This window comes from Sebastes fasciatus, chromosome 14 (genome assembly GCF_043250625.1).
Source record: "Sebastes fasciatus isolate fSebFas1 chromosome 14, fSebFas1.pri, whole genome shotgun sequence".
In the NCBI taxonomy this organism is placed as follows: domain Eukaryota; kingdom Metazoa; phylum Chordata; class Actinopteri; order Perciformes; family Sebastidae; genus Sebastes; species Sebastes fasciatus.
The window spans coordinates 1,707,566-1,732,391 of NC_133808.1; the positions used below are offsets into that span (position 1 = coordinate 1,707,566).

At 41.6% G+C, this 24,826-nt stretch overlaps 2 long non-coding RNA genes across 2 annotated transcripts in view; one reads left to right on the plus strand and one right to left on the minus strand.

Moving 5' to 3' along the window:
- Positions 1-1,202: 1,202 nt before the first annotated feature.
- The window catches only part of LOC141782143 (uncharacterized), a 331,916-nt gene continuing 308,292 nt past the window's right edge, over positions 1,203-24,826 (plus strand). Inside the window, exon 1 of the long non-coding RNA XR_012597057.1 lies at positions 1,203-1,414. This is a non-coding gene — a long non-coding RNA (uncharacterized LOC141782143). The remainder of the gene's footprint in view (positions 1,415-24,826) is intronic.
- LOC141782110 (uncharacterized) lies at positions 13,212-22,537 on the minus strand. Its single transcript, XR_012597044.1, has 3 exons — positions 21,603-22,537; positions 14,077-14,132; positions 13,212-13,979 (listed from the first exon to the last, which is right to left on the minus strand). It is a non-coding gene; the product is annotated as an uncharacterized LOC141782110 (long non-coding RNA).

Sequence of the window (24,826 nt, forward strand, 5' to 3'; positions counted from 1 at the left end):
GACAAGACTCCAACACAAACTACACAGAAGCACCAAAACCTCTTGGTTGTATCTAGTGAAGCCCGTCTGTTAAACGGTGTTGGCCGCGGTCGGAGGACGCGGGGGAGACCGTAGTTTTGGTCTCCAGGACCGGAGTCTCTGCTGTACTCTGCTCCTCTGCTCCTCTGCCTGCCTTCACTCACACACCGCGCTCGTTCTCACTCGCTCAGCTCGCTCCACTCTCACGTGCATGCGCGCTCACTCCACACTGAAGAAGAGTTAGTAGCTCTGAGAATATCTAGTGAATGTACAGTGGACGTTTGTGCAGAAATAACTGCTGTAGCTCCTCCAGACCAACAGAGGTTTCCCGTGTCTTGTGAAGTGACGGGGCTCCGCAGAGAAAAACGTTAGCGTCTCCGACTAAAACTCCGGCATCTCCCCTGTTCCCTCTGGCCGCGGTCGGGAGGCTGAGGCAGGAAAAGCCAACACTAGGATCAGCAGTGATTCATGGAGAGACCTTCGGCTGGTCAGCTAACATTTCTGCCAAGCAGCTGAAATATAGAGTGATATTGTGCTTTTAGCTGACGTGTGTCGCCTCACTGTTTTGATTGATGCTCGTTCATGTCTATGTAGAGCGAGCACAAGCGCGAGCAACAGGACGCTGACTTTCGTTGACTTAACGGCCACAGGTGTCACTGTTAACAAGACATTTCTGATTCTTACAAACAGTCCCTTTAATTGGCTTTTTTTTTCTAAAGGAAGACTCAGATGCAAGGATGTCTCATTTGTGAAATGCCTGTTGCCTCAACTCCTCTGTCCTCGCGTCTCTTTCTCGCCTCCTCCGCTCGCATCTCCCATGGGAGGGAGGAAGTGTGGCAGAGATGATGTATTTTTATAGGCCGACCCAGACAGCCCTGTTTCCTAAAAATGACGTTCACGTATAACAAAACTGCATTGTGAGCTACGTTTTGGGAGAAACGCATTTTGTCGTGGATTAAGTTTGTGATGGTGGTGGACGGGTCAAACAAACACAGGACTTTCATGCCGGAGACCGCTGTTCATGTCCCGTGTCAAACTGAAAGTCAATGTTCAGATATTTTAATTGATGTCCGTAGCTTAAATAACATAATCTCCCGTGGGAGGGACTAAGAAGCGAGGAGAGGAGAGGAGTCGAGGAGGTACAAACTCGGATATGGGAAAGACCTAGTGTCATGATTTCACATGGGCAGTCTAGTGTTTCCTTTTGTTTCCTCTGTTTCCCTGCCCTTTTGTCTCCTGTGTGTTTTTCCCTGGTTTGTCTAATCTGTCAGTGTGTTGGGAGGCGTGGTCTTCCTTCTCCTCCTCCTTCTCCTGGGCGGGCACTGCTGGAGCAGCTGACAGCAATTATCCTACCATCACACACACCTGCAGTATATCAACGCCGGTTTTCCTGCCAGTCATCACCAGATAGTTCCGTCGCCCTCAGTGGTACAAGACACATTCAGGCTCTCTTAGTTTATTACTCTCGACTTTGCTCATGCTCGTGTTTTTGGAGTTTTTGGACTTACCTTGTTTTTATTGTTTACTCAGGTCTGTTCACCTGCCAACTGTTACTGCTTCCTGGTTCCCATCGCCTGCTCACTCCTACACTCTGCTCCTCCTCGACCTAGATCCTTACCTTTGTTACTCACCTGCCTGTTCACTCTCCGACGCCATTCCAGCGCTCGGAGCTCAAGTGGATTCATCTGTTCCTCCGGAAGGATTCCTGGACACCCCCTCCCCGTGCACCCCGTTGCCTGAAATAAGTATTGACTTTATTACTGCCACGTTTCGGACCTCCGGGAACCCCAACCCTGTTCACTGTTCATTTAATATTTGTGTAATAAATTCTCTGTTACACCTTTAAAGAACTTGTATTTGTGTCAGCATTTGAGTCCACGCTATTGTTGAAACCAGAACATAACACCTAGAGTGTATGCTACTGAGAGGGGATGGCTGTTATACAGTATACACAGCCACAAGGTCAATCTAAACTTGTTGTTTTAACTATTTGAAAAAAGTAAAGAAAAGGTGAATGTGTTGTTGTTCTGATGAGGACGGACTGTCTCTTATCTCTTTATTTTTCTCTTGTGCTGTCTTTTTAAGAAATACTACTGAAAGCTTGTCACATGGGACAAAAAAATACATAAAAATGTATAGCCTGTTAGAAATATCCTGGTCTGTCCTTTCTTCCAACTTTACTCTCATAAAGTTTGCTCTTTGTCAGTCACACTCTGCTGCTGTAAAGTCATACGCTAGCACACAACCACACCACAAATCTACCCAGCGTAATCACACTCTTCCACTGAACACTGACCAGCTGAGGGGAAACAAGTTCATTACTTTGCCCAAATGCACCTCAACAACAGACAATGAAACGAGTGCTCTTCCTGTTTCTTTTCTTATTCTTTAACTCCAGCTTTAAATAAGACAATTCATATCACAGTTAAAGTGGGTAGAAATGGAGCAAATATGATTATTATAAAACAATTATTATAAAATATGTTATTTTTATAAAGCAGTCACTATATCCTGACAGTAGTGCATGAGACAGGTAATCTGAAAAAGAAATCATGTTCCTCTGTGTCCAGAGGTCTGTACTACGAAGCAGGATTTGGCGTTATCGAGGTAACTTCAGGGTTAACCCTTCAGGGTTTTCCTTCCTACGAAGCTGGATCACTTCTTACCGGGGTAGATCTCCATGGTAACTTATGCTGAACAGCTGACCTGCTCCGGAGCAGGTTATGTTCTAGATAAGAGATCAACTCATATAAAAGCACCTCCTACTGACCAATCAGAGCTCAGTGAGCAGATCTTATGGTAATATTACACACATATGAAGAAGTGTAAGTCATAATCCAGACTTAAATTAACACAGTTTAAACTGACAAATGCAGGAAAGACAGCTGGATGTATGCTGTGGGTGTTTACCGCTTTGAATTATATTTTTCTATTTATATTTTTTAACTTCCTCTTGAGTCTGTTTCACACCGTCAGAGAGGGGGTACGCAGCTGAAAGGAGGTTTAAATAATGAGAGACGCAATAAGTTACACATGGTAAAAAGAAGAGCAAAACAATTATCTATTACACTCTTGAACGCTATTTAAATCTAGACGAGTATATCTGACTTTTGAGTGTTACGTTAAAGTGTGTTAATTTACGCATTCACACATCGGGAGTTTTTTTCTTTTATCAGCTGTTCTTCCTGCATTTAGCAGCTTCAACTGTGTTACTTTTAGCCTGGATTAAGTGTTTAACTTCTTCGTATTTATCTAATATAGTTCGCTCTTCCTTTGTAAAATGTGCTGCTCTGCCTGTCAGTAGACTTGTCCATGTCTGTGATTGGTCACATGCTGCAAACACTGTCCCATTTATGTGAACGCGCTCATAACGAGATTGGAAAACCCTGGGTTGACTTACCGAGTTGATAGCCAGCTTCGTAGTACAGTTTAGTGGGATCTCGTTTGTTAGGGTAAGTGAAGCCAGATAAGGAGAAGATACCCTGGGTATGTTGAGCTCGCTTCGTAGTACAGGCCTCTGGTGTCCTCTGGTCCTCCTAACGGCATCTGCAAGATCTCACAGACCTGAGGAAAACAACCAATCAGAGCCGAGCTGGAGCCTTGCCGTCTCTGAGCAGCTGTCAATCACTCACAAACTCTAATCAAACGGTCAAACTAGGCAGCGCTGATCAAATATGAATCAATATTCTGTTACTGTAATGACTATTTCTTGCATAAAATGTTTTCAGAATCATCTTGTAGTGTACTGTCGAGCTGTAAATTGAGAAAATTTTTGACCCGGCAGCCATGTTGAGATCAGTTGAGGAAATACCAAGCACCGCCCACCAGCTGGAGCAAACTGTCTCATTTTACAGCTAAACAGTACACTACAAGATGATTCTGAACACAGTTGAGGAGAGAAATAGTCATTACAGTAACAGAATATGAATTAATATTTGATCAGCGCTGCTTAGTTTGACCGTTTGATCAGAGTTCACGAGTGATTAACAGCTGCCTCCGTTGAATGAACAGCCAATAGGAACGCTCTCTCTCAATGAAATGACCTGTGATTGGTCAAAGTCTCCCGTCACGGGGCTAGATGTTCTAAAGCCTGAAAACAGAGCCATGAGGAGGAGCAGAAGTCTAGTTTTCTCTCAGAACACTTGAATTACAATATGCTGGAAGGTTATTATGGGATTTTTGCCCGATGATAACAGAAGCATTCTGCTTACTGCTACATGAAATATTTCCTGTAAATTATCACAACATAAATAATGCTGGCAGCAGTATGTTACTGTCAACAGTGCCACCCCATCCTAATGGTCCAGCTGTCATGATCCCAGGGTTTCAAAGAGAAAGCTGTCAGTCACTTGTCTCCTTCGGAGTAACTGTCTCTATTAGGCTGCAACGGTGCATTCCTAGTTCAGTTAAACAAATGTGTGTAATACTCAACACTTTAATGCATTCAGCCGGTAGCCCCTATTTAAATCCATCATCACACTATCCATTGCTGCTCCCACTTTGAAGCATAATTAATATGCAACAACAAAGCTAAGGATAATTAAATTTTCTTTCCATTTTCATATTGCAGCGAGTGCCATCCGGCGTGACACTTGATGAAAGGAGAGCTCCTGCTGCCCCGCATATGCTGACAGATGTGTTTCAGAGGAATCCTCAGTATAGACACTGACTACTGAGTGACTTCTCATCTATGCAGAGTTTGTCCTCTGTGAGGCAAGTAGAGAAATACTATAAATCAGCCTTTATGTAGCTTTCTTTTGCATTAATAATCATTGCAATGTGCTACATGTCAAGTGGAAGACAGTGAAAGAGATACAATTTACCTTATATGTGCAACAGAAATGATATAGAATAGAATATCAAAATAGACTGCAAAGGTGAAGTTGTGAATTGGATGTCAATCAAAGTATATGATTCAAATGTAGCTTACTTGTTGATGACAATACAGCTGTTCTTCATCAGCAGCTGTTGTTCTTCCAACACACTGCCTTCATTTGCTACTTACTTTTAGTAGAGTATATACTTAGTGTGTGGCTCATAAAACATTGTGTACATTCATTCTTCCAGTCTTCCCTTATTTCTGCATTCCTACCGCATATTGTGTTTCTTTCAGGTATTGTGTAGTGGGGCGTCATTTCTCCATCCAAGATGAAGTGCAATATCTTTGCTCAAGTTGTGTGCAGTGAAATGTAACTAAGTACATTTACTCTAGTACCGTACTTGAGTACAACTTGGAGGTACTTGTAATTTACTTGAGTATTTTAATTTTCTGCTATTTTAAACTTCTGCTCTACTACATTTCAGAGGCAAATATTGTACTTTTTATTACACAATATTTATTTGCCAACTTTAGTTACCAGTTACTTTGCAGATGTAGATTAATGATACAAATTATAATCACCAAACAAATTATGATTTATTAAAGGTCACATATTATGCTCATTTCCAGGTTCGTAGATGTATTTTAATGTTGCACTAGAACATGTTTACATGCTGCAATGTTCAAAAAAACCTTTATTCTTCTCATACTGCAGCCTGAGTCTGCCTGCCTCAGAGCCTAATTCAGCCTCTGTCTGAAAACCACTGATTCACAGCCTGTCTCCTCCCACTCTGCTCTGATTGGTCAGCGTTTTCTGTCAATCAAACTTCCTCAACAACAACAGCGTCACCCTCCCCCTCCCTCCCGGAGCAGCTCTGGAGAGAGAGACGAGTGGAGAGAGAGGAGTGGAGGGAGAGGCAGCTAGAATAGAGCTTATAAACCACTTTAAAGTTTATAAACCAGAAACTTCACCCAGCGCACGTTACCGGAGGAATCTGATCAGAAATCGGCGACACATGATGAACATCTGCGGTCCAGATTCCAGGTTTTCCTGACGGTTTCTCTCAGGTAAATAATACTATTTATAGCTCTGTTAGTTAACTCAGTGTTTACCTCATGCATCAACTCTGTAAACCGTAAACATACACTCTGTTTTACGTCTGTCTTTACAGATCCATCTGTGAGAAATGACCGACAGAATCATCCCAGAGGAGAGCAGATAGCTGAAAGCAGATGGGAGATACAGAGCTAACCCGTTAGCATGTAGCTACATGCTAACGGGTTAGCTACATGCTACCGCTATGACACGGTGTGTAAACACAGCGACCATCAGGGTGGAAAATAGAAGATGTGAAACAGTAGTCAGTTCATTATTTCTGCTAAAAGATAAATGTATGGAAGATCAGAGTAATGGTATATTATTTACAATAGTAGCTGTCTCTGTGTTACCATGACTACAGACCACCGGAGCTTAGCTTACCATAGTTTACCAGAGCTGAAAGACTTTCTCCTGTACCATGTCACATAACTAACTAACAGGTGAGATGATTACAAATGCTGTGAATAATTAATATTGTCATCTGTCAACTCAAATAAAGTTTGACTGTGAAACAAATGTGTTGTTGCTTACAAGTCACTATTTACTACCTGTAATCTGCTACATGCATGACATCAAATATATATAATATATAAATATCATCTGTTTAAACAGTGTAATTACATAAAGCCTTTGTGAAAGAACATGTTATATTTAGATGATGGGAGTACATGAAGCCTGTTCTGCTGGTTCTTGCAGACTTTGCTCAAGTTAGGTTGAGGAGGAGAGACAGTGACGCGCTGTGGGGCGGGGTCAGCTACTGAAGGTTCTCTCTGGTTCGACCAGGAAACCCTTACATGGCTTGCATTTCTCTAATGACGTCAGAAGAGAAGGAAAAAAAGCGATTTTTTTTTCTGCACCCATTTCCGGACAAACGGAGGAGGAGAAAAAGAGAGAGGATGGTCTTTTATGATACTATGGTGGCCTGTAGACACACTGGGGACAGATATTGATGTTTAAAAGACATGGAAAAGTGCATTTTGCATAATAGGTGACCTTTAATACAGGTTAAAGGGACTGTTTGTAAGAATCATAAATGTCTTGTTAACAGCGACACCTGTGGCCGTTAAGTCAACGAAAGTCAGCATCGGGTTTGCGCTTGTGCTCGCTCTACATAGACATGAATGAGCATCACTCAAAACAGTGAGGCGACACACGTCAGCTAAAAGCACAATATCACTCTATATTTCAGCTGCTTGTCAGTAATGTTAGCTGACCAGACGAAGGTCTCTCCATGAATCAATGCTGATCCTAGTGTTGGCTTTTCCTGCCTCAGCCTCCCGACCGCGGCCGGAGGGAACAGGGGAGACACCGGAGTTTTGGTCGGAGACGATAACGTTTCTCTCTGCGGAGCCCCGTCACTTCACAAGACACGGGAAACCTCTGTTGGTCTGGAGGAGCTGCAGCAGTTATTTCTGCACAAACATCCATTGAACATTCACTAGATATTCTCAGAGCTAAACTGTGAGCTAAACAGTGTGGCGTGTGCGCGCATGCATGTGAGAGTGGAGCGAAAGAGTGAGAACGAGTGTGAGTGAAGGCAGGCAGAGGAGCAGAGGAGCAGAGTACAGCAGAGACTCCGGTCCTGGAGACCAAAGCTACGGTCTCCCCCGCGTCCTCCGACCGCGGCCAACACTGTTTAACAGACGGGCTTCACTAGATACAACCAAGAGGTTTTGGTGCTTCACTGTAGTTTGTGTTGATTTATACGTTGAAGAAGTTACAAACAGTCCCTTTAAGATAAGGCTATATAGAGTGCTGCAGAGATGACGCATTTTTGTAGGAAAACCCGGACAGCCCTGTTTCTTAAAAATTAGGTTCACATACTGTATAACAAAACTGCATTGTGAAATACGTTTTGAGAAAAAAACATTTTGTCTTAGATTACGTTTGTTTTTGTTGTATCACAAATACGTTTGTAATGATATTCCACAGAAGTCTGATAGGGAGGAGGTCAGGGTGGAAGATGGGTCAAACAAACAGGACTTTCACCCAGCACTGCTGTTTGTGTCCTGGGTGAAACTAAAAGTCAACATTCACTTATTTTAATTTATGTCCGTAGCTCAAATAACATAACAAACATAGGCGGGCTAGTGTTCAGCGTGATGATGTTTAGTAGTGTAATTTATCCACTTGTTAGCAACCGCCTTTTTTAATACACGTAAAAGCTTCAAAATTCACAAGTGGGCTATTTACTAGGGCTTTCAATCGATTCAAAATATTTAATTGCTATTAATCGCAAATTAGGTCAGAGGTCAAAGAACCCCTTTGGAAATGGCCATGACAGTTTTTCCCTCGCCAAAATTTAGCGCAAGTTTGGAGCGTTATTTAGCCTCCTTCATGACAAGCTGGTATGACATTAGTACCAATGGATGACTTCGGCTTTCTAGTTTCATATGATGCCCATATGAGCCTGTGTTAACCACAACCCTTATATCATTCATATAACCAAAAAAAAACTTTCAAAAAAATCCATTGACTTCAAGATAAGGGAACAGGAAGTGTCAAAATGCTAACTCATTTCCAGGTTTTAGGACTCATTCCTGCAGCAGTCTACCAGCTGCAACATTAAAGTGATGAACATATGAATGCATCAACAATTATAATCCAATAATATAATATATATGATTCTGAATTCTGAATTCTGTATAATGAGTAAGCTCTTGTATCCAACATTAATTCAATTTGACCAAAGCCATACCTCTCTATGGAACTACCAACTTCTAACAGCTGGGTTTAAAGCCCAGAGAGGGGGAGTACTTGATACTGAAAAGGCTTTGGTTGGAACATCAGTTCGACACTGTCACCAAGACACAGATTAAAAGACAAAAAAAATTAAATTAGTGATAAAGCTATAAATAAATGAATTATATGATGCCACTTGGGTGATGTGAGGGAGGGAGGTCACAGTCTTCCATTGTTAAAGAAGTACTATGTAAGAGAACGTCTTGTTCACCCTCATCTTACAGAAACAGACGTTGACGAGAGACTCATAACAAAATAGTTACTGCAGCTTCATAATGCAGTGACATTCACAGAGTGGCTCGACCTGGAATGAACAACCAGCTGTGTAGAAAACACAGTTTGGAAATCTAAGGTAGAAAATGAATTTACTGAAAATAAATCATTCTTCTAGTTCTTGGAAATCCAAGAGACATACACAGAGGAGCCACGACAACTTCTCCCATATCTATCTATCTATATCTACAGTATATATGAAATAGTTACAATATTGAACGTATTGATTTGTGTACATAGACAATTTGACATTTTTTCGTGATGGTCAGCACAAAATCAATTTGTATTTAATCCACGTAATTGTGAACTGGAAAGTACAAAGAGCGGCAAATGCCGTGTAGGGAGGAGGTCGGGGCGGCATAGGTGTGTCAAAAAAACACAACTTTCACCCAGGAGACCGCTGGTCGTGTCCCGTGTGAAACCACAAGTCAGACTTGATTTATTTGTCACCTAATGTCCGTATTTTAACCCAAACCACGATCTTTTCCTAAACCTAACTAAGTAGTTTTTGTCAAGTACCTTCAGCTTTAAGTTACGCCACTTCTGGTGTTAATCAAACCCAGACCGCCATCTTTTCCTAAACCTAACTGAGTAGTTTTATTTTTGAAAATACTGGAGCGGAAATTTACATGTTGCTAGACATTCGAAGGAAATCGCACTAAAAATGCGTTGAAAGTCGTGCTGAGCGTCACGGAAAAAAAAGGAAATTCATGTCTATGTATACAAATCAAATAGATTACATTTTGTGACTATTCCACGAACTGCACTGAGTGTTTTGTGTGTGTGTGTGTGTGTTCATATATACTGCATACATATATATATATACAGACGTAGGCAAAGTTGTTGGTAACGTTCCGTTAAAGAGAGAAAAACCCACAATGGTCACTGAAATAACTTGAAACTGACAAAAGTAATAATAAATAAAAATTCACTGAAAATGAACTAATGAAAATCAGATATTGTTTTTGAATTATGGTTCAGCAGAATCATTTAAAAAAACAAACTAATGAAACTGGCCTAGACAAAAATGATGGTAACATTAACTTAATATTTAGTTTCACAGCCTTTTGAGGCAATCACTGCAATCAAGTGATTTCTGTAACTCTCAATGAGACTTCTGCACCTGTTGACAGGTATGTTGGCCCACTCCTCGTGAGCAAACTGCTCCAGCTGTCTCAGGTTTGAAGGGTGCCTTCTCCAGACAGCATGTTTCAGCTCCTTCCACAGATGTTCAATAGGATTTAGATCAGGGCTCATAGAAGGCCACTTCAGAATAGTCCAATGTTTTGTTCTTAGCCATTCTTGGGTGTTTTTAGCTGTGTTTTGGGTCATTATCCTGTTTGAGGACCCATGACCTGCAACTGAGACCAAGCTTTCTGACACTGGGCAGCACATTTCGCTCCAGAATGCCTTGATAGTCTTGAGATTTCATTGCACCCTGCACAGATTCAAGACACCCTGTGCCCGATGCAGCAAAGCAGCCCCATAACATAACCGAGCCTCCTCCATGTTTCACATTAGGTACAGTGTTCTTTTCTTTGGATGCTTCATTTTTGCGTCTGTGAACATAGAGCTGATGTGACTTGCCAAAAAGCTCCAGTTTTGTCTCATCTGTCCAAAGGACATTCTCCCAGAAGCTTTGTGGCTTGTCAATATGCATTTTGGCAAATTCCAGTCTCACTTTTTTATGATTTGGTGTCCTCCTGGGTCGTCTTCCATTAAGTCCACTTTGGCTCAAACAGTGACGGATGGTGCGATCTGACACTGATGTACCTTGACCTTGGAGTTCACCTCTAATCTCTTTGGAAGTTGTTCTGGGCTCTTTGGTTACTATTCGTATTATCCGTCTCTTCAATATGTCATCAATTTTCCCCTTGCGGCCACGTCCAGGGAGGTAGGCTACAGTCCCATGGACCTTAAACTTCTGAATAATATGTGCAGCTGTAGTCACAGGAACATCAGGCTGCTTGGAGATGGTCTTATAGCCTTTACCTTTAACATGAAGGTCTATAATGTTCTTTCTGATCTCCTGAGACAACTCTCTCCTTAGCTTTCTGTGGTCCATGTTCAGTGTGGTACACACCATGATGCCAAACAGCACAGTGACTACTTTTCACCCTTTAAATAGGCAGACTGACTGATTACAAGTTTGAAGATACCTGTGATGCTAATTACAGGACACACCTTAGTTTAATATGTCCCTATGGTCACATTATTTTACATCTTTTCTAGGGGTACCATCATTTTTGTCCTGGCCAGTTTCATTAGTTTGTTTTTTAAAATGATTCTGTTGAACCACAATTCAAAAACAATATCTGATTTTCATTAGTTCATTTTCAGTAAATTTTTATTTATTATTACTTTTGTCAGTTTCAAGTTATTTCAGTGACCATTGTGGGTTTTTCTCTCTTTAACGGAACGTTACCAACAACTTTGCCTACGTCTGTATATACATATATGCAGTATATACTACCTTAAGATGTGAGAATGATATTATTTATGATAAGAGGACCTTGGGCCACCCTGCTACCATAATATGATGCAGTGGAAGCACAGAATTGATTTAGTCCACCACATTCATATCAATGAGAGCAGGCTGAATCTCTGTGTAATGTGATACAGTTCAACAGCACCACATGCTACAGCCTCCAAAAGGATCATAAAGTTGGATCAACACCTCTCTAAAGCAACAGAAACTGAACATCATAACCTCCGTGAAGAAAGGATTTATTGCAGGACTGTTGTATATGACTGCATTAGTTGTAGTGAGGGGTACCTTGTAAACTGGGCACTGAGTGTATTTTGGAGGGAATGGGTTTTGTCACATTTTAATAATCGTTTGCAGCACAGAAAGTATAAAATTCTATTCTATTCAAAAATAGTCTTACTCTGTCTAAATAAAGCCAAAGCATCCCTCATTACATCATGATTTAGGGTTTTATAGGACACTAGAAAAAGTTCAAGAGAAGCTCACTGAGAGTAATCATCAGTTCTGTAACAGTCACAATCTTTGTTCAGACATAACATAGACATGACATTGTGCCTCACACTGTCTGTGCTGTCACACACAACCTCTGACAGAAAGGAAACTAGATTCCTCACACTTTAATGGCCTTTTGAGATGACGAGACGATGCAATTAACAGGTATCTCAAAGCAGTGGCGTGTGATTCAAGAGGCAATCAACAGCTACGCTGCATCTATGGCCCTGTTCACACCTGCCATTAACATGCGTCCTGAGTGATCTGATCACAAGTGGACAGCTTTAAATACGTCTGTTCACACCTGGCATTAGAATGCGACTCCAGTGACCACTTGGGATCTGATCTCACTTCCCCACTCTATATGCAAATAAACACGTAGTAAACACACGGCTAATACAGCAGCCGTTGTGATGTCATATTACAGGAATGTCAGTAGTAATATTCTACATATTCATGAATTTGGGAACATTTTATTATCATCTAAATAAAAAGTTATTTTCTACCGGCGATCCCTGGGGACTTCCATGCCGCCGACACCGCTGCCTTTGCCAGTCAACAGCTGGTACAGAGCTTCAGAGAGCCGGGGATGAGAGATGGTAGTTGTCCACAGGGATGTTTTTCAAAAAAAATGTGGAAACAAGTGTGAAGAACAGCTTTTTGGGCATAAACTGTATCATCAGTTGTAAATGATGTGAATACTGATGTCCTGTCTGTGTGTTGTTATCAGTCAGCTGCCAGTGCAGGAGTTCATCCTGCACCAGTGAAACTAGAGAGACAGCTACCATTTGTTGGTCGGCACCATTTCATTTTATTCTCTCAGTTTTTGCTGATGCATTTACCGGAAGTATAATATTTGCATATTTTTTATTGTGCACTGTTCTCATTTATTCAGCAGGTGTCTTCAAGTACTTTGTTTTTGCATTGTATGAAGGATCCATGTGTGTTATGTAACTTCGCCAGTGGTACATGCTGTAATTTATGACTTCATGTTTGCTTAGCACTTCATTAAAATGAGAAAAAAAAACACTAGAAGAGCGCTCCAGGACTTATATATATGGAGAAAAAAAATGGATGCTTGATGGGCTGCCTCTAAATACAAGGCACTAGGCACCTGATTGGACGAACGCTGTCCCTCGTGGGCTGCTGCTCCCAGCTTTCAAACCGGAATCAACATGGCAGCTCGTTTGGAAACTTTCTTCTTCTTATGTTATGAAAGTAGTTCACCAAAATGAGTTTTTGAAAACATTTGAGGCGAGAAATAAGCCACGCAGTTGGTGAATCTGTCTTTATTTTAGATCGACAAGGTTTAGTTAAAAAGTTTCTCTGGAGTTTCCAGAGACGGCGAGTCGCGTCGGACGCCCCTGATTTGCATAAAGTAGCCTAGACCTCGACTTTATGCAAATGAGGAGTGAGCAGTGACGGTCCGTCTCTCGGATAGCGCCACCACGCTACCAGAATGCATTGCACGGCTGCTTACATAGACAATGAATGGGAAGAGTGGAAAGGACGGAGCCCGTAGACACGTACCAAGGCAGAGAGCGAGCGGGTGTCAGCTCCGTACAAAGCACCGGACTAAAACACCAACACATCACTGACAGTATGATAATAATGCACTTTGCATTCCTAGTCTGATAGTCTGTAGATATGTAGCCTATAAACAAGATCTATTTTAATAAAACACAGTTGTACCGTCAGGATACAGTAGAGCACAGAAGATGTTTCCACGTCGTTTTACATGAGGAGCGTAGTGAGACCCCGCGGATCCAAGCAGGACATCAGTTGAGTAGGCGGTCCTTAATGTGGCCCCGGACACATTCACTACACACTGCTAAAAGAATGTGGTCATATGTGGTTCCAGACCACCTCTGAATGCAGTCTGAAAGATCGGAGCTCAATGCGTCCTCAATGCATCTTGAGTGCATTAGTAACAGGAGGTCTTTCTTCTGTCTACTACCTCGATACCCAGTTCATAAACCCAACGGACAGCTCCAATGTCCATTCAAGATGGATTTATATGCTTCGAGCACTTCGGGACAGACATTCACCTGGGAGATACAAGCCGGTCTCTTAGATTATACATTATACATAGACTATACATTAATATTTACAGATTAAAATTTACACACACACACACTCACTCACCTGGGAGATACAAGCTCGGTCCGACTGCTTTTATAGCTCCATTGTTACCTTGGACACTGTAGTATCAAATATAAAAATATATATTTAATAACTGCATAAAAATATGAAAATAACACATATGTTCACGTAACGACTATCAAATAAAGGTAAAATTACTGACAAAATTGATAGTAACAATTTATTAAAGCTGAAATGGTGTATCTAATGTAACATGCATATGTTACACATTCACACCTGTATTTAGAGCTGTCCACTTGACTTGGTCTGAACAGGGCCTACTGTATGTGGCTCTGCTGGCTCAGAGGGGTATCCTGCACAAGCACTGCTGTGTCTACTCTACTGTGTTTACCATGCATACAGTAGACAATCAATATAATGTGCTCACCCACTTCTAGAAACCTGAAAAACACCTCACAAGGACACCAAACAAGCTCAAGATAAGAACAATAGAAGCACTGGTGTAAGCCATCTAATATCTAAACATTTACAGCTGACGGCAATAACAAGAGAGCGGAGAGGTGCAGCAAATCCCTTTTGCATTAGTGTGAATTATAAGCTTATCAGTATTTTGGTGAGCAGGAAGGCAGGCCATAAGATGAGCTAAAGGCCTCTGCTTCTCCCCTGGTGATGCATGCTGGTGCCCCGCTAATGGCGCCTAATTTGCCAGCGAGGCATAATTGGGTTCCGGAAGCATAAACTCTACGGGAATTGTGAACACCAGCAGAGATGGTAGCAGGGCGAGGGAAATTGTTTGTGTGTAGTTTGCATAGGGTTTGCTCACAGTATGTGCATGCACCATATTACACATAGAAGATCATTTACTGTATTTGAGTGTGAATTTCTTCGGTGTGTATTCAAACCGTCTCTTGGAGGGTTTCACCGCTTTGATATTAATGCATGTGTGTACGCGCGTGTGTGTGTACAGTCTCCGAGAAGTTGTCTTTATGTAAATGAGAAACCGTGGGAGACGAAGACGGGCTTCAAAGCACGCTGCTGGTAGAACAATTCTGTGCCGCCTAGCCTAAACACCAGTGTGCATGCAGCAGCAATGGAAGCATACGAAGGATGCACACACCGAGTGATGAAACATCTTCTTATTGACCAATAAATTCAGTGTGAGCACGTGGAAGTGTTATGGAAGGTGGCCATCTTTTTGCTGTAATGTGCAGCTGGAGAATGCTTAATTGCCTCTACCAAATGACACATCCCCAGGCAGGTTTACGTTCCCAACATGAAATACTGTTCTATTCTGCATGTCACATGAGGATGCATTGTGCAGTTATCCATTTCTGCATTATGTTTTTTTCTTCTCTGTGGACAGTTCTTTGTAAAAACACAAAGTGACAACTTCTCACACAGCAGCAAAAGAATGTTTTTGGACTATAATGACAATTCCAACTTACAACTCAGCGTTGTGTGTCTGCGTGTGAGTGAGCTAGTACAGTGGGACAGCTAAGCTGAAATATTCTTAACAACTGTGCATTTTGCATAAAAGCAACACATTTGGCACAGATGCAGGTTTATATGTCATGAAAAGATACAGATATTGGGGCAGGGCAAATTTGGCCCCCGGCTGCCAAACAGGCGCTTAATATTCCAAAATGTTGCAGAAAAATGTATTTTATGACTCTTGATCATTTCCAAGGTGTGTTCAAGCTGATTAGATCAGACGTTAGAAGATCAGATGTTAGAAGATTTCTCCCTTTTTAGTTTTTAAGAGTTCTTTTTAAAAGCTTTTAATCAGAGAAAAACATGAAAACCAAATAAAGGGAGTGTGGCACACCTGAGACAGTATGAGCACATCTAAATGATAAAAATGTGAGTAATAATTTGACTAATAATCTTGTATCATTATGTGCATTTATGTTTGGACATTTATTTATTTTCCTTGCATTAATGCAGTGATGATACGGTTTTAGAGAAGAAGTAGTGAGGCGGAACATTCATGTTCACTTTAGTTGCTCCGGGGTACGGGTAAGAGAGCGCCCGCTTCCACCGTTTCCTCAGAGAGCAATCTGGAAGGAAACGAGACGCACCGTGTCCTCATTGCTCCTGTTCTACCTGCTTTATAGAGGTTGGTAAACTGTTAACAAACCATTACTATATACGTTATAAGGTTGGGCTTTATTAATGAGATGGTTCGCTAAATGTTTACAGAGTTTGTATTGATTTATATATATATATATATGCATAGAAGACACAAAGTGAGTTACATCCGTCCTGGCAAAGCATTCGTGCAGTGACGCCATTTTAGATCTAACATGGCCTGACAATAGTACGGTGTCTCAAGGCTCCTGCACAGAGTGAATATTTAGGATAATTGTTTACTAATGTGTTTAATGATGTGTTTATTAAGTCACATGCACTCTGTTAATATTGACTGAAAGTTGTAAATTGAATTTAGGTTGTTAGTTACACCACTAAGTATATTTCTGTTCCTGTATCACAGCATTTTCTTATTGACACATTTCTGTGGCCTGTAATTATTACAGAAGTGTAATGTCAAATGCAGCATATTTAAAGGGGCATTGTGTACCTCTTCTGAATTGCACTAAATGAGAATAGTACTGTTTAAACCAGTTGAATACTGTGAGAAAAGAAGCATTTTAAGTACTAAAGATGTTTATGGAATATAAAAGGGAGTTAAAATGGATGTTTATCACAGAGAGAGTAACTGACTATAGTGAATGTGAGTTTTATTGAGACTGTGAACATACTGAAGTGAGTAATGGACTGTAATGAAGAGAACTGAAATGCAGATAGCAGAAATATGTTGTGTTTAGGGCTACATGTGTTGAGTTGAGTGTAATAAAACAACCAGAGAAGCAATCTGGAAGGAAATGAGATGCACCGTGTCCTCATTGCTCCTGTTCTACCTGCTTCATACAGGTTACATTTCTGCTTCGGCGACACCCATCCCTGGGACCCGTAACAGGAGCATGGTCACTTCAGGGTCAAACTTCACCCCTTTGCCTTCATTTGAAGGCACCGTACCAAATTCTGCTATTCCATCCATGTTTTCCTCATTGCAGAAATCATAGGGCCCTACAGAGCTTCATAACAATACACCATAGCAACACACCATAACACATAGCTTCATAGCAACACACCATAACACCCCTTTGCCTTCATTTGAAGGCACCGTACCAAATTGTACGATTCTGTCCATGGGCCCTACAGAGCTTCATAACAATACATAACACAAAGCTTCATGACACATCATAACAACACATACGTAGCTTCATAACAACACGACATCATAACAACACATCATCAGTGCCGTTCTAAAGGTGTATTGTTTCTCATTCTATCATGAAGGTAAGGTGGTGAAGTTTGACCCTGAAGTGACCTTGCTCCTTTTATTTGGTTTTGATGTTTTTCTCAGGTTAAAAGCTTTTAAAAAGCACCCTTAAACAACAAAGAGGGAGAAAATCTGTGATCTTCTAACATCTGATCTAATCAGCTTGACCACACCTTGGAAATCATCAAGACTCATAAAATCAGTTTTCTGCAACATTTTGGAATATTAAGCGCCTATTTGGTGGCCATTTTAAAAAAATGACTGTGAAATTCATAGTGCCCCGATATCTATATCTTTTCATAACATAAAAACCTTCAACCTTGCCAAAATTGTTGCTTTAATCATAAAATGCACAGCTGTTATTCTTAACAGCCCCGCTAGTAATAGGTATATCCATCTTCAAGTTCTATGCATATTGATATCTGTGTTTACGATTACATTTATCCTTTAATAATATCCTGCTTTATTCCTACCAAGCACTCTGAAGTTTGAGTTGTGTGCTGCTGATGACCCCGAAGTTTCAAATCTCAGTCAAAATAACCTTTCCACCGCTTTTTACTACATCCTGACTCAAAATAGAAAACTTGTCTCCAACTGTGTTGACACGGAGGGGTGTGCATTTCATTGTCTCATTTCGGAGTTGCAGAGATACTTGATGTCTGCCATACTCCGTTCCTCTTGTCCTGCTCAATTACACACACCCGGAGAGGCTTGAGCTACCTTGCTCACTTAGAGCGCTCCGCTGAAACCTCAATTTGTGAAAAATGAACTGTGTTGAAAGTATTGATGTTATTTGCTGCTGCTTGACTGACATCTACAGCACACGTTCTATTTTTTCAGAAAGTTTGTTTCTTCAAATCAGTTAATCAAAGGAGCCTTTTTTATCCTCGGAAATTGATCGATGACAGTGTTTAAAGAGGACTCATTATGCGTATTTTCAGGTTCATACTTGTATTTTGGGTTTCTACTAGAACATGTTTACGTGCTTTAATGTTCAAAAACACATTGTTCTTCTCATGCTGTCTGTGTGAAAATACCTGTGTCAGCTAATTAGACTGTTGTCCTACGAGTAGGTTTTATCATCTATTCACATGGTAGATCACTGAAAGAGGATATAAAAGAACATGAAAGCGACCTCTAGCGACCGTAGTAAATATGACAGGAGCAGAAGTGAAAGTCAGGCGCTGTAGTATAGACAGTGTGAAGGGGGACGAACGAACTGGAATTTGCATCCCGCATGAAACCCAATGTGTAGTTCCCTTTGTGTTAGTGGTTATTTTAACACAAAACCCAACAACGTTTTTCTTTAAACTTAACTAAGTGCTTTTTTTGCCCTAACCTAGAAGTTGTAGTTTTATTGCCTAAACCTAAAGAAGCCTTTTTGCTTGTGTTCAAAACGTGATTTTTAATTTAGTTTTATAACATGTTTAGTATGTGTTAAAGTTTCACTAGATATTCTCAGAGCTAAACTAACTCTTCTGCAATGTGTAGTGTGCGCGCATGCACGTGGGATGTGGAGCGAGAGAGCGAGTGAAGGCAAGCAGGCAGGCAGAGGAGCAGAGTACAGCAGAGACTCCAGCCCTGGAGACCAAGGCGGTCGGGGGGGTGTAGCAGGATTAGTTGACACTATTTAACAGACGGGCTTCACCAGATAGAACTTTGCGGTTTTGGTGCTTCTTTGTAGTTTGTGTTGGAACAGCGTAGCCACACGCTGGGACACAGACCCGCAATGATTTATAAGAGTGTAAGTGTAAGAAGTTACAAACAGTACCTTTAAATAAAGAAAAACATGGTTTTGCGTTGCTGGTTCCGTGTTGTGGTTTTGCCGCAAGTCTTTTCATGAACTGCACTTTACAAACATCATGTCATTTGGTGCAGTACTGTGTTATTACTGCCACTGATGTAGTGTTGATTTTAACACTAGCAATTACTCAAGTTTGATGAAAAGAAGAGCCACAATTGTCTAATCTTTATTTAGCTGCATGAGGCTGTCACTCTCTTCATCTCTGTTTGTTGAGAATGACACACATTGTGATATTGCTGCATCTTTTAAACCCCCCCAAACCTCTGCTGTAACATCCCCTGCACTGCTGTCAGATCGAGTTGGCAAACCAAGCAAAAGACATGTTTGCAATAGTGTTAGATTTAAACCAGGTAAAAGAAACTGCAACCTAGGAACCAACAATGGCCGATGCGATTGGGAAAACATCGACCTTATCTTATTTTCTTGAGATGTCTGAAATTGGGTCTGCTGTGCCAACACACCAACCTGGTACAGGAACAGGCTATTCAGTATAGATGTTGACAAGTAAATGGAGTTACTGCTGCCTGTGTTGGATAAAAAAAAAAACTTTTCAGATATTATCTTCATCTGGAAAAACTCCCATTGCACAGCTGCACTGTTGTGTGTGCAAGCAAGCGTGGGAGATCTTAATGTTTGCCTTCAAGAAGGCCAGGAGGCTTGTATGTGTGTGTATCTCTCTTGTACAGTAATGTGTTATTTTAAAAATTTAAACATTATAGTATTAAAATGTGTTTGTGCCAAACGTAAGCTTAAATCTGGGTAAAACAAAAATAACTGTGTTCTGAGTTCTTCACCCCACAGAATATACATAGTATATACATAATATCCAAGTATATACATACATGGAATTTAACTCCAATTTTATGCAGCTTTCTCAATGTATTTACACAGAATATAAATAATAGAATTAAAGAATACCATAATAAAAATGAAATGTCTATACAAGTCAATGTTATTTCAGTTATTTCTGATATTCTCAGAGCTAAACTAACTCTTCTGCAGTGTGGAGGGTGCGCGCATGCATGTGAGGTGGAGCGAGCTGAGTGAAGGCAGGCAGGCAGAGGAGCAGAGTACAGCAGAGACTCCGGCCCTGGAGACCAAAGCTACGGTCTCCCCCGCGTCCTCCGACCGCGGCCAACACTGTTTAACAGACGGGCAACCAAGAGCTTTTGGTGCTTCCGTGTAGTTTGTGTTGGAGTCTGAGTCTGAACAGCGTAGCCACACACGAGCGCGCATATGCGAGCGCGCATGGGACACCGACCCGGGTGATTTATACGTGTAAGAAGTTACAAACAGTCCCTTTAACAGGGACGCCAAAATAAAAAACAACAAGTAACGCAGCCGCCACGTGCTCCTGACGTTCCTGGTGTGTGCCAGGCTTAACACCACAACTCAGAACCACATAGTTCAGTCTTTTCACTTGTTTTCAGCTCTAAATTTGTAACATATATAATGTGTTTGGAAACAAATCTCTGATTTTACTAACCCGGACTTTAACAGCAGGGCGAGATCATACATAATGTGTTCATGCACACCGTGCATATACCTGTGTGTACGTGATTGTGAGCGTGTGTGCATCAGGCTGAGAGAGACTCAGGTGTGAGTGTGTGAGTGTAATCAGGCCTCCTTCCCCTCAGCTGACAGCTCTTTTACTCTCTCTTGTCTGAAGTCAGCTTCTTCACAAGCAGCCAATATATTACTGTTGCCTGGCCACAGGCTCGTCTTTGGAGAGTTTCAGGCCCTTTCCGAAATAACCACTAAAACTCTGTCCCCTGCAAACTCACCTGACATGACATCTAGCTTGTTTTCCTCCCTGGTTGAGACAGTTTACTACTCCAGGGCTGAATTGCTTTTGTAATTGTCTTGGTGACCTCTGTGCTACAGCAAGCTGCTTACTAAACATTAAAGAGGATCTATTATGCTCATTTTCAGCTGCATACTTGTATTTTGGGTTTCTACTAGAACAGGTTTACATGCTTTAATATTAAAAAAACAAACATGTTTGACTTTTTTCATACCAACTGTGCTGCAGCACCTCTTTTCACCCTCTGTCTGAAATGCTCTTTCAGCTCCCATTGGAGACTTTTTACATGCAAAAAACTTATAGGTAGCCTCAGTCCCGTCCCTTCCAGTGGACCCCATGGGACCTTATTTTGGAAAAATGATGTAAGGTAGACAACAGAGAGAGACAAATATTTTTCTGATCCTCTTTGAATTGCTCCATGAATCACACATATGATGTTTGTCAATTTAAAAGATCATTTTGCAAGTCAAGAAAGTCTCAGTTTGTCATAGTATCATTTAGTTTTGTGTGAAACCGCTCAGTGAACTACATCTCTCGTCTCGCACAATAAACGTCACCGACACTAGCTAGCTAGCTAACTTAGCTATGACCAACGCACAAATGAAACGTTATCTGACCTGATGTGTTTTATCCAGAGACTCCTGCTCTTTTTATCAGCCGGGAAGAGAAAGCTGCTGGTGTGAGTTCATTCCGGTACGAAACACACAGACATCGCAGCTTCAGCAAGGGAGACGTCACTTGCAAGACTTTTGGTTGTGTAGTCTTTGTTATGACTCAGTTCATGATACCGTTCATGACTCCATTCATGAACTCAGCCTTCCTACTGTGTCTTTTCCCTTTGTGCCCAGTTCCCTGTGTGTCTAGTGTGGGCGTGTCTGGCTGTCTATGTGGGAGTGTGAGTTTTTACCTGGCAGACTCTCTCTCTCCCTCACCGAGGCAATCAACCCACCTGAGCAACCTGCGCAGCTGCAAATCATCTCATCATCCACCTGAGCATAAATACCCCGGCTCTCCAGTCATTTGACGCCAGATCGTTGACTCTACCCAAGTGGTAGTTTCACCTCGGTCTCTTAGCTTGTACTTTTGAAATCTTGTTCATAGTGTTGACTGCGTTTGTGCTTTTTCTAACCATGTGTTTTTTCTGTGCCTAGGATCACCGCCTGCCTGCTTTGCTCATTCCAGCCTGCTCATTCCGTTCATTCTGCCACCATTCATGCTTTTGGCAATAAAGCTTTTTTGTTCAACTTCTGCCATCGTCTCTGTCTGCGTTTGGGTCCCACCTTACACTGATATTAAAAGTCTTTCTAATTATGTATTTTCACAGTCTGATACTTCAACAGTCTTACAACAAACTGACACTTTCTTCACTTGCAACATTCTGTTTTAAGTTGACAAACATCATATGTGTGATTCATGCCACAATTCAAATGGGATCAAAAACATAGTTGTGCCTTGTTGTTGACTACCATATTTTTTCTATAATAATGTCCCATGGTGGTCCAACGGAAGACTTCGCCTCTCTATATAACACGCTAAAGGAAAGGGAAAAGCACAAAAGCATAATAGGTCCTCTTAAAGATGAATCCTGTATCAGTTTAATCCAATTTAAAGCATTTAAACCATTTGATTTTTATGATTTTATGATAATATGTCAATAATCTTCTGGGGCTGCAAGTCAGCCATATTCTGATGCCATTCTTGTAATGCTGTAAAGCCTCATGGCTGCTGTATCAACCCCGGCTGGTGGATAGCATCAGGAGAGCCAACATTCATCAGGTGCAACTACAAGAGTAATCTGGTTAACACGGAGGAGAGAAATTCATTTTCTACAAACCAACAATGATTCATTCATTGTGAGAATATAAATAGTTCAAATAAATCTGTTTCTCCAGTGGGTCAGCCAACATATGTGAGCTGCAGGACAAAAAGGCCCTGTCAGGATGTTGTGGAAATAGGTTAGTCACACTGTACATTAACAGGTCTACATACAATAAGGCTCCAGCAGAGAAGTTTCAGTTGCAGACAGACATGTCTGAAAACTGGATCAGCATGTTCCCTCTTGTTCTAAATAAAAATCAAATACATTAATAATTCAATTTGGTCCCAGTTGCATGAAAGCTGCTGGTTGTTAAGTAAATACACACTAGCTTGCTCGCAACACATCAGCTGGCTTTGTGTTGTTTTCTGTAAGGATGCCGATTCACTAAAGGCTGAGCCCATGCAGCAACCTCTTACGTTCTTTCTAACAGCCAGCAGGGGGCGACTCCACTAGTTGCAAAAAGAAGTCAGAGTGTATAGAAGTCAATAGGTGCATCTCAATTCTCTTATTTGTCATTTCCTCGTTCCTCATTTGAACCAGAAGTTGTTCTGGTGCTCCATCTTGAGGACCATCTCAAAGTTCTTATTTCTGCACCGAGGATCGAGGATCGAGGATCGAGGAGGGATCTCTGAGGAGCAAGGATACAAAAGAGCAGCCTTCATGGAGGTCGTGCAGCTTAAAAGCCGACGTACTCCGCCTCCGGTTACATCTGCCAGGACTTTGAACTATGGCGTAAAAACAGGACATGTGTAAGTGTCAGGTATTTAATGTTATTTCATCATTATTCTGTGAAATAATGTGATGTTAAAGGGACTGTTTGTAAGAATCAGAAATGTCTTGTTAACTGCGAAACCTGTGGCCGTTAAGTCAACTAAAGTCAGCGTCCTGTTGCTCGCCCTTGTGCTCGCTCTACATAGACATGAACGAGCATCGCTCAAAACAGTGAGGCAACACACGTCAGCTAAAAGCACAATATCACTCTATATTTCAGCTGCTTGGCAGTAATGTTAGCTGACCAGACGAAGGTCTCTCCATGAATCAATGCTGATCCTAGTGTTGGCTTTTCCTGCCTCAGCCTCCCGACCGCGGCCAGAGGGAACGGGGGAGACACCGGAGTTTTGGTCGGAGACGATAACGTTTCTCTCTGCGGAGCCCCGTCACTTCACAAGACACGGGAAACCTCTGTTGGTCTGGAGGAGCTGCAGCAGTTATTTCTGCACAAACGTCCACTGTACATTCACTAGATATTCTCAGAGCTAAACTAACTCTTCTGCAGTGTGGAGTGTGCGCACATGCACGTGAGAGTGGAGCAAAAGAGTGAGAACGAGCGCGGTGTGTGAGTGAAGGCAGGCAGAGGAGCAGACGAGCAGAGTACAGCAGAGACTCCGGTCCTGGAGACCAAAGCTACGGTCTCCTCCGCGTCCTCCGACCGCGGCCGACGCTGTGTAACAGACGGGCTTCACTACATACAACCAAGAGGTTTTGGTGCTTCCGTGTAGTTTGTGTTGGAGTCTGAGTCTGAACAGCGTAGCCAAATGCGAGCGAGCATGGGACACCGACCCGCAATGATTTATACCTGGAAGAAGTTACAAACAGTCCCTTCAATGCAACGTGTTTACATTTATTTCATCCACAATCCGTTTAGTGATGTCATGACAGCACCTCCTAATGTGTGTACTGTAGAGCATCCGTTATTCATCGGACTTTTGTTAAGTGTGTTACGTCAGAGCAAAAGTAACGCCATCAGTATTCACATGGCGGACACGCTGCTTGTTTCAAGAAACAACCTATCATTAATTGTTTTTCATATGATGTGAGGAAAATGATGTGTGACATTACTTAATGTTTTCCCTTTTCTGATATGTATGAAATATGTGTCATTTAACAGGGACAGACGAAGACAAAAAAGCTTTAATCAGTCACAGGACCAAAAATGACCGACTCTTCAGGGGGAGGAGGCCTATGGTGAAGAAGGCCTGGGGGTGAGTTAACTGTTTTACGTCTGTTTACCGCCACTTGGCC